At 43.6% G+C, this 10,973-nt stretch overlaps 1 protein-coding gene across 2 annotated transcripts in view; it reads right to left on the reverse strand.

The window, feature by feature from the left end:
- LOC129826627 (kremen protein 1-like) overlaps positions 1–10,973 on the reverse strand; it is a 120,907-nt gene that overhangs the window by 108,998 nt on the left and 936 nt on the right. The window lies entirely within an intron of this gene.

Consider the following 10,973-nt stretch of genomic DNA (forward strand, 5'->3'; position numbering starts at 1 on the left):
ACACAGAGGGAATGCCGCAGGGAAATTCGAGGCATATTGTGAATGAGAGACTAATGAGGTACGTACAACATGCATAACAATCAGAGCTCATGCCTTTCATGCAGCTTTTTTTCCAAATCATCATTAGAGTCGCATCATGCAGCCTTACAATGTATTAAACATCCAAACATATAGCCCAACGTTTGTACCACAACTAAAGTTGGATAAATAACTCTAAATTAAGCATATAAGAACGCTCAACACAGAATAGCCACATGTGTGCATTTCCTCAAATCGTTTGGAGAAAACATCCTTTCTATTTTATTCAGCTTTGTTCAATTGTATTCTTCATACTATAAAATAATACCACGCAATTCTAAGAACATTCTGTCTGCTAAATGAACTAGTGTAGCCCACAGCCATTTTTTTATTTTCTATTTTATTTCACCTTTATTTAACCATGTAGTCTAGTTGAGAACAAGTTCTCATTTACAACTGGGACCTGGCCAAGAGAAAGCAAAGCAGTGTGACACAAACAACAACAACACAGAGTTACATATGGAATAAACAAAACATACAGTCAATAATACAGTAGGAAAAAAGCCAGATCAGGGCCTAACATAAGGACATGCTATTCTGTTCTTCTGAAATAGACTACATATTCTTCATTTCACGTTTCTTTAGACCTGTCGAAAATGAACATTGTATTTATTGTGAGGATGTAGGCTATATTACATGGATTTATTAGACTTTTTACAATGTAGATCTTCCAAAGGTCTGCATCAGTGGCTTGTAGACTATGTATCACATCCGGCGCACAATTGGCCCAGCGTCGTCTGACTGGTCGTGGTAGGCCGTCATTGTAAAATAAGAATTTGTTCTTAACTGACATGCCTAGTTAAATAAAGGTTAAATTAAAATAAAATAAAAAATGAAAAAAATGTTTTGAAGCCAGGAGATGCTGAAAGTGTTTATGTTAATTAACGGTCAATTACCGAGATTGTCTGTTATTTGCTTGACAATCACCGACTGACAACATTTCATGACCGCCACAGCCTTCCACCATCACTATCTAAACATTGTTTATGTCCTCCAGTCTTGGACACACACACACAAACAGTGTTGAAACAGGCAGATGCTTGACAGCTTAATTCTATGTTGTCTACCAGAGGAAAAGAGAAGAGAAGAGAGGAGAAGAGATGAGAGCTGCCTTGTCGGATCAGGCCGGACTAACTGACTGACACAGTGAACCTGACACCACCTTTTCTATTCTCTCTTCTCACAACACGCTTTACATAACTATCACATCTGTCATGTCCAATCACTTCACTATCCTGTTGCACAGAGAGAGAGAGAGAGAGGAGCTGCTCATTTTGCATCTTCCTACACTCTATGAATGTAACTCACTGAGACCGGACAGGAAAGAGCTAGGGAGGGAGAGAGAGAGAGAGAAAAGAGGTAGGGAAGGAGAGAGAGAGAGAAAAGAGAGAGAGAGAGAGAGAGAGAGAGAGAGAGAGAGAGAGAGAGAGAGAGAGAGAGAGAGAGAGAGAGAGAGAGAGAGAGAGAGAGAGAGAGAGAGAGAGAGAGCATCTCTTGACTTTCTGACACAGGAGAGGGACAAAGAGGGACAGTGGGACAGGAGGACAGTGGGACAGGAGGACAGGGGGCCAAGAGGACAGGAAGACAAGAGGACAGGGGGACAAGAGGACAGGAGGACAGAGGTCCTTTGCATCCTAGGGTGAAGTGAGCCTGGAGTGGTGATTTGCACAAGGTGATGCAAGGAGGGAGGGAGGGATGGAGGGAGGGAGGGAGGGAGGGAGGGAGGGAGGGAGGGAGGGAGGGAGGGAGGGAGGGAGGGAGGGTAACATTAATTGGGAAAGAGAGAAACTGAGAAAGGGAAAGGAGGTGAGACAGAAAGAGAGCTCCTTATCAGGAACATGACAGTCCCAAAAACAATCACAGCTTCAGCTTCAGCACCAGCTAGACTACAGTAGGCTAGGCTCAAAGGCTCTGCATGGTCAATCAGCTTCTGCTACAGCTAGACTACAGTAGGCTAGGCTCAAAGGCTCTGCATGGTCAATCAGCTTCTGCTACAGCTCGACTATTGTCTAGCAGTAGTAAGCATAAATTGGCTTTTCAGGCTTGGTAATAATGAGCTCCGTCTGTCACTCCATCTCTCGCTCTGCGGTTGGCATGGCAGCCTGTCCCAGGGCGTCGGCCGTAACTTGACCTCTGCAGAGCACCATCCAGGAGTCAACAGGAAGTAGCTGCTAGATCAGCGGCCGGACACAAAGCCACATGACACAGACCAACGTTTTCTTCTGTTTCCCACTTCCAACCAAACTTAACTCACTTTCAGCCAAGTAAATATGAGGATTCTGTCTGAGCTCTGGGCAGCCATTGCAAGTCAGGGGCATGCTGTGGAGTACTGGGGGTGTTGGCTAAGAAATACTCTCTCTGTCTGTCTCTCTCCATCTCTGTCTTGCTCTCACTCACCCTGCTCTCTGCTCATCTCGCTTTCTCCTCATGTCTCTCTCTCTTTCTCTCTATTTCTGTGTCTCTCCATCTCCCCCGTCTCTCTTTCTCTGTCTCTCTTCCCCCCTTTTACAGTCCTAACAAAACCTCTCCAAGCCCCAATCCTTCTGTCTCTATTCATGCAAACACATTGTTAGCATTGCTAACAGCACTGCAGGCCTGGTTCCCCTTTCTGTAACGCAGAAGACAAAAGGCTAACATAGACCCTAACAGACCCCAGGGTCTCAAGTGGCACCCTATCCCCTATATAGTGCCCTACTTTTGAACAGGGGCCATAGGGACTAGGGTGCCATTTGGGACACAGCACATAACTAAACCGCTAATGCCCAGCCCACTCTCTCACTGTGTGGTGCCAGCAAGAGAAGACTGCCCTGGAACCATATGGGTGTTAGTTGTGTTTCCCTGTTGAGGTTAACAACAGGGCCATGGTATTGGACTGATTATACATGGCAGATGAGAGTAGAGGAGAGGAAGGGAGGGAGGGAGGAGAGAGAGAGGAGGGGATTGGAGGAGAAGAGAAAGAAAGGAGGGGAAGGGAGGAGAGGAAGGGAGGAGAGGAAGAGAGGAGAGGAGAGGAAAGAGAGAGGAGGGGCAGGGGGGAGAGGAAAGAGATGGGAGGGGAATGGAAGGGAAGGGAGGAGAGGAGAGAGAGGAAGGGAGGAGAGAGAGGGGAGGGGAAGGGAGGAGAGGGGAGTAGAGGAAGGGAGGAGAGGAAGGAAGAGGAAGGGAGGAGATAGGAGGATATCAGAGGAGGCAAGGAGAGGAAAGAGAGAGGAGGGGAAGGGAGGAGAGGGGGGAGAGGGGAGAGAGAGAGAGAGAGAGAGAGAGAGACAGCTGCATACAAACATACACTAAAGCACACCACTACCCATACATTCAGTGGTTCGCCAGTGTGTGTTGAACAGAAGCCTGTCTGGGGAAGAGTTTAGAGGGGGAGGACCGGAAAAAAGGACCACAATGGCCACCGCCCAGAACCCCCTGACACTCCCTGTGCTGAGAGAGATGGGATGCACACACACACACACACACATTCCACCAACACTGAAGTTTACCCTAAACCCCCACGCCTGTTTCCATCTCCCACTCCATCGTCATCCTTTCATCCCTCCATCCCTCCATCCTCCTGTGGTCTGTCATTATCCTCAAAGAGGACCCAGCCCCTCCACCCCCATTAACACTGTGTCCCAAATGGCACCCTCTTTCCTATAGGCTCTAGTCAAAAGTAGTGTACTACATAGGGAATCATACATCTAATTTGGGATGCATCCAGTCTCATCTCCATCCCCATTCTCCTCAAACAGTCAGTCAGTTGTACAAAGACTCAGTCAGAAACTATGATGCATGAGTAGGAGTTACCAGGTGAGGAGAGAGATGCTTAACTACAGACAGACCCAGGGATATGTGAGGGGCTGGGGGTTTCCAAACGTAGTAAAATGGGATGCTTGCTGAAGAGAGGGTTTGATGGCCTGCATTCTTATATTACAATGACAGCCTACCCCAGACAATTGTGCACTGCCCTATGGGACTCCTAATCACAGCGGTTGTGATACAGCCTGGGATCAAACCAGGGTCTGTAGTGACACCTCTAGCACTGAGATACAGTGCCTTAGACCGCTGCGCCACTCGGGAGCCTGAAAGTACTCTTATAAGCCCAGTAATTACACAATCAATCACGTGTGAAAACAGAGTTTTGACAGGTCACTATTTAAAAAAGGATCCTAGCTTTCTTGTGCTACTTTAGTCTTAAAATGAAGCACATGAATCTGCTTTACAAATGGTATAGCCTAACTGGCATATCAAAAAACGGAACAGCACATAACCTCTGTTCAAGTGCAGGCTACGGATGATATGTTTTTTTTATTTGTGGGCCATACTAAATCGAAAATAATATTAGTAGTCTATATGTAAAGACCAGATTAAATGGAGAATAGTCTGATGGGTGAGAATATTATCAAGCGCTTGTCAAATAGCGAATGAGAGACTGATGAAGGGTGTGCAGTCTGCGCAAGAAACAGAGCAGAGCGCTTACCTTTCATGAGACTTTTTTCAAATCCTCATGCAGCCTTGGAAATGTGTTAGAAATCAAAACATACACTGAGTGTTCAAAAACATTAGGAATATTGACGTGTACACCCCCCCCCCCCCCCTTTTGCCCTTAGAACAGGCTAAATTAGTCGGGGCATGGACTCTACAAGGTGTCGAAAGCGTTCCACAGGGATGGTGACTCCAATACTTCCCACAGGTGTGTCAAGTTGTCTGGATGTTCTTTGGGTGGTGGACCATTCTTTATACACACGGGAAACAGCAGCCAGATATGGTATAATCAGAGCAGGAGAGAGCAGTGAGGTAGCCAGATACAGGAGCTTTCAGTCAATGAAACCTGGCCTCAGCAGAGTCAGTCTGGACTGGCAAGGGAATCCATTTGTAAACAGTCTCCTTCTTCTCTTCACCACGGCACCGGTCCAAAGTCATTATGGGGAAGAAAGAATCTACCGGTTGGTAGCTGCCTACAGTTATTTCTGAATAGCCTTCAATAAGCACAGATAGAAAAGGATACACATTCATGAACACACACACACATTGCATGCATATACAAAGGAGCACAAGCACACACACACACTGCACACACCCCATACTTACTGACACTAGTCCAAATTCCACTATTTGATGTGCTTTTTATCTAAATGCAGCTTATGTCAGAGGATCTATACAGCACATCAGATCAGTTAACATGAAACCTCAGTGCTCTCTCTGAGAAGACGAGAACACACCAAACACTCCTGGTGTAGTTATGATGAGGTCTGAACTGGTGTAATTATGATGAGGTCTGGACTGGTGTAGTTATGATGAGGTCTGGACTGGTGTAATTATGATGAGGTCTGGACTGGTGTAATTATGATGAGGTCTGAACTGGTGTAATTATGATGAGGTCTGGACTGGTGTAGTTATGATGAGGTCTGGACTGGTGTAGTTATGATGAGGTCTGGACTGATGTAGTTATGATGAGGTCTGGACTGGCATAGTTATGATGAGGTCTGGACTGGCGTAGTTATGATGAGGTCTGGACTGGTGTAGTTATGATGAGGTCTGGACTGGTGTAGTTATGATGAGGTCTGGACTGGTGTAGTTATGATGAGGTCTGGACTGGTGTAGTTATGATGAGGTCTGGACTGGTGTAGTTATGATGAGGTCTGGACTGGTGTAGTTATGATGAGGTCTGGACTGGTGTAGTTATGATGAGGTCTGGACTGGTTATGATGAGGTCTGGACTGGTGTAGTTATGATGAGGTCAGGACTGGCATAGTTATGATGAGGTCTGGACTGGTGTAGTTATGATGAGGTCTGAACTGGTGTAGTTATGATGAGGTCTGGACTGGTGTAGTTATGATGAGGTCTGGACTGGTGTAGTTATGATGAGGTCTGGACTGGTGTAGTTATGATGAGGTCTGGGCTGGTGTAAGGACTGGTGTAGTTATGATGAGGTCTGGGCTGGTTTAGGTATGGAGAGTAGGTAGGGCGACAGGTAGCCTAGTGGTTAAGAGCATTGGGCCAGTCACCGAATGGTTGCTGGATCGAATCCCCAAGCCGACTAGGAGAAGGAAAGAAAGTTGATGTGCCATTGAGCACCGCACTTAAGCCTAATTGCTAAATTACTTAAATGTAGATCATGCATTTGTCTATATCACTAGAGACTTCTTGGCAAACCCACAGGACAAGATAAATAATAGCCTAGCTAACACAAACTTTTGTTCAATCATTTCCAAACGCAATAAAAGGTTGCTCCAGATATGTGTCATCCACATCACCAGGATGTAATTCTGACAGGTCTTCTGCTGCTCTTTTTCATCAGATATTCCCGACCCGTTCTTCCATTTCTCCTCTTTCTAAATGTCACAGGCCTCATCAGAATCAGACTGCTGCCTGAAAACCAATCCGCTTGCTTTTTATGCAAATGTTTTCACTAATGCAATTGGAAAGAATTGAGGCTGACTCTCAGGGGGAGACAACGCTGTTTCTTCACAACTCGTTAATAGCAGTTGCACCCCCCCCCCCCACCAGCACAGAAGGTGATGCCTCCCTACAAACTACTACAATATAGTTCTACTATAATTACTGTAGTATTACTATTATAGTACTTCTATAGTACAATTAGGTATTCACCAACAATACACTAAAATATAAATAAAATATGAATGGAATAGAAGAAAATAGAATAGAAACATGTATAAGGAGATGTCAATAATCTGTTAAACTGTGTGTATTTAATACTGCCAGTCAACCTCTCCAGTTTGATTTGAGAAGACGATGTGGTGTGTTCGTATGTTAAGCACTAGACAGTTAGTCAACAGGACACCTATCCAGAGCAGCGCTGCGGGCCACAAATCTCCAAAATGTTAAGGCCATCCCAAATCCCCCGAACACCAACGCCAACAACAGAATCATTCACTGCAGCTTAACCGGCTCCTGCTTATACACAGGGCCCGACACACACACCCCGCACACGCAAACATTACCAGGCTTTCAGCACAAACTCAATTACACCTTCACTGTGAACGCTTTGACATGAAACGACTTCCATTTAACTGTACGTGTGTCAAGTGCTTTGGCGGCAGCCAAGCAAACGCTCGCTCTTTCCCATCTCTCTGCGCTGGGCCCTTGGTTGTTTGGAGAGGAGAATGGTATGCGGGATTCCAAGCCCATTTCTAAAGCACTCAGAGACACACTCAGCTCAGTGAAACAGTGTGTGTCTTCCAAATGGCACCCTATTCCATTCATAGTGCACTACTTTTGACCAGGGCCCTATGTACTGTAGTGCACTGCGAAGGGAATAGGGTGCCATAAGGGATTCGTCCATGGTGACGAGGAGGAGTGTTTAAGCCTCAGGTATCTATTTCCCTTCAACACCTGGCACACATTAGGCCTGCAGGTATAAGTACATAGTATATATAATGAAACAAAAATATAAAACGCAACATGTAAAAATGTCAAAGGTTTTACTGAGTTACATTTCAAAGACCCTGCTAGGTAAAGTCCCCCCTTATCTCAGCTCGCTGGTCACCATAGCAGCACCTACCCGTAGCACGCGCTCCAGCAGGTATATCTCTCTAGTCACCCCCAAAACCAATTCTTCCTTTGGACGCCTCTCCTTCCAGTTCTCTGCTGCCAATGACTGGAACGAACTACAAAAATCTCTGAAACTGGAAACACCTATCTCCCTCACTAGCTTTAAGCACCAGCTGTCAGAGCAGCTCATAGATTACTGCACCTGTACATAACCCATCTACAATTTAGCCCAAACAACTACCTCTTTACCTACTGTATTTATTTATTAATTTATTTTGCTCCTTTGCACCCCATTATTTCTGTCTCTACTTTGCACTTTCTTCCAATGCAAACCAACCATTCCAGTGTTTTTTTAGTTTTTATTTTACTTGCTGTGTTGTACTCACTTCGCCTCCATGGCCTTTTTATATTTTTATTTATTTATATATATATCTGTTTGCCTTCACCTCCCTTATCTCACCTCACTTGCTCACATTGTATATAGACTTATTTTTTATTTTTTTCACTGTATTATTGACTATATGTTTGTTTTTACTCCATGTGTAACTATGTGTTGTTGTATGTGTCGAACTGCTTTGCTTTATCTTGGCCAGGTCGCAATTGTAAATGAGAACGTGTTCTCAATTTGCCTACCTGGTTAAATAAAGGTTAAATAAAAAAATAAATAAAAAAATAAGGAAATCAGTCAATTGAAGTAAATTCATTAGGTCCTAATCTATGGATTTCACATTACTGGGAATACAGTTATGCATCTGTTGGTCACAGATACCTTAAAAAAAAGTAGGGGTGTAGATCAGAAAACCAGTCAGTATCTGGTGTGACCACGATTTGCGTCACGCAGCGCGACACATCCCCTTCACGTAGAGTTGATCAGGCTGTTGATTGTGGCCTGTGGAATGTTATCTCACTTCTCTTCAATGGCTGTGTGAAGTTGCTGGATATTTGCGGGAACTGGAGCGCGCTGTCGTACACTTTGATCCAGAGCATCCCAAACATGCTCAACAGGTGACATGTCTGATGAGTTATGCAGGCCATGGAATAACTGGGACATTTTCAATGTCCAGGAATTGCAACATCTTGCTGAAACATGAGGTGTTGGTGGCGGATGAATGGCATGACGTGGCGGCAGGTAGCCTAGTGGTTAGAGCATTGGACTTATAACCGAAAGATTGCAAGATCGAATCCCTGAGCTGACAAGGTGAAAATATGTTGTTTTTCCTCTGAACAAGGACGTTAACCCACTGTTCGTAGGCCATCATTGAAAATAAGAATTTGTTTTTAATGGACTTGCCTAGTTAAATGAAGGTAAAAATTAAAATAAATGACAATGGACCTTCAAACTGTGTTTGTTGTGCGTAGCTTATGCCTGCCCATACCACAACCCCATGATGGAGCACTCTGACACATGATGGAGCACTCTTCGTAACCTTGACATCAGCAAACCCCTCACCCACACGATGCCAAACACGTGGTCTGTGGATGTGAAGCCGTTTGGACGTACTACCAAATTCTCTAAAATGATGTTGGAGGTGGCTTATGGTAGAGAAATTAACATTACGTTCTCTGGTAACAGCTCTGTTGGACATTCTGGCAGTCCGCATGCCAATTGCATGCTCCTTCAAAACTTGTGGCATTATGTTGTGTGACAAAACTGCCCATTTTAGAGTGGCCTTTTATTGTTTCCAGGCCCCAGCACAAGGTGCACCTGTGTAATGACCATGCTGTTTAGTCAGCGTCTTGATATGCCACACCTGTCAAGTGGATGGATTATTGTTGGCAAAGGAAGCATGCTCACTAACAGGGATGTAAACACATTTGTGCACAGAAATTGAGAGAAATAAGCTTTTTGTGCATATGCAAAATGTCTGGTGTCTTTTTTTTCAGCTCATAACACATAGGACCAACACTTTACATGTTGTGTTTAAATGTTTGTTCAGCCTAGTTACAGTAGAGAGGACAGACAACCATATCTGTACTGTACAGGAGACAAGATATGAGGACAATTGGCTTCAGCATAAATTCAACTTGTATGATTGGCAGTCGGAAAACTGGTGTGTGTGTGTGTGTGTTGTGTAGACTCATAGTGTGAAATATTTATTCTACGTGATCTAAATGTATTTGGGGCAAAACATCCAAAAGAGAGAGAACACCATCATCATCAGAGTCGCTCTGTGACAAAAATGCAGCAGCAGAAAACTAAGATCAGAATAGATTTTCCGGATGCAAAGGATGTATACAATGTCTATACCCAATATCTACTGTATATGGTGCTCCCAAGTGGCGCAGCGGTCTAAGGCACTGCATCTCAGTGCTAGTGGCGTCACTACAGACACCCTGGTTCAAATCCAGGCTGTTTCACAACTGAATGTGATTGGGAGTCCCATAGGGCGGTGCACAATTGGCCCAGCGTCGACCGGGTTTGGCCGGTGTAGTTCGACACTGTAAATAAGACTTAGTTCTTAACTGACTTGCCTAGTAAAATATTTTTTTTTAAATATACCCAATATGTATATGGGGCTCCCAATACCCATTATATATACTGTATACTCAATATCTAGATACCCATTATATATACTTTATACCCAATATCTAGATACCCATTATATATACTGTATACCCAATATCTAGATACCCATTATATATACTGTATACCCAATATCTAGATACCCAATATATATACTGTATACCCAATATGTAGATACCCATTATATATAGTGTATACCCAATACCTAGATACCCATTATGTAGATACCCATTATATAGACTGTATACCCATTTTATATATACCCAATATCTACTTTCCCATGATCTTTAAACACCATATCTAGATACAACATATCTAGATACCCATTATCTTGATACACCATTATCTAGATACCCATTGTCTAGATACACCATATCTAGATACCTGATATCTATATGCACTATATATAGATACCCATTGTCTAGATACCCCATATCTACAGTATATAACGAGAGTATATAGATAACCTACAGTTTACATATACTGAAGGTACTGTGGATAGGGGTTTTCTCTCCATCACAGCTTAACGAGGGGGAATACCATAGCTGTAAATACATTGTTAATGCATACTGTTGGTACACATGGGAGCACTTACGCACGTAGCTCAGATGGCCAAACCTCTCATTGGAATAAAAGAGTTTAATTAAGATGTTTTTTTAATTTTTTTTTTTAAGGAAAGCATGAGGATTTGCTGTTTAAACACAACACAAATTACAACATAAGAGAAGTTTGGTTAATGTGGTCGTCATTATTAAATTATTCAAATAATTATACTCCTAACAAATGATTTTGAAACGGAATAGGCTACAGTTCCATGATGTGTGTAATCTGGGAAGAGAGTTTCCCTGCAGTGTTATGTCCGATGTTTCAG

This window comes from Salvelinus fontinalis, chromosome 28 (genome assembly GCF_029448725.1).
Source record: "Salvelinus fontinalis isolate EN_2023a chromosome 28, ASM2944872v1, whole genome shotgun sequence".
NCBI classification, from domain to species: Eukaryota; Metazoa; Chordata; class Actinopteri; order Salmoniformes; family Salmonidae; genus Salvelinus; species Salvelinus fontinalis.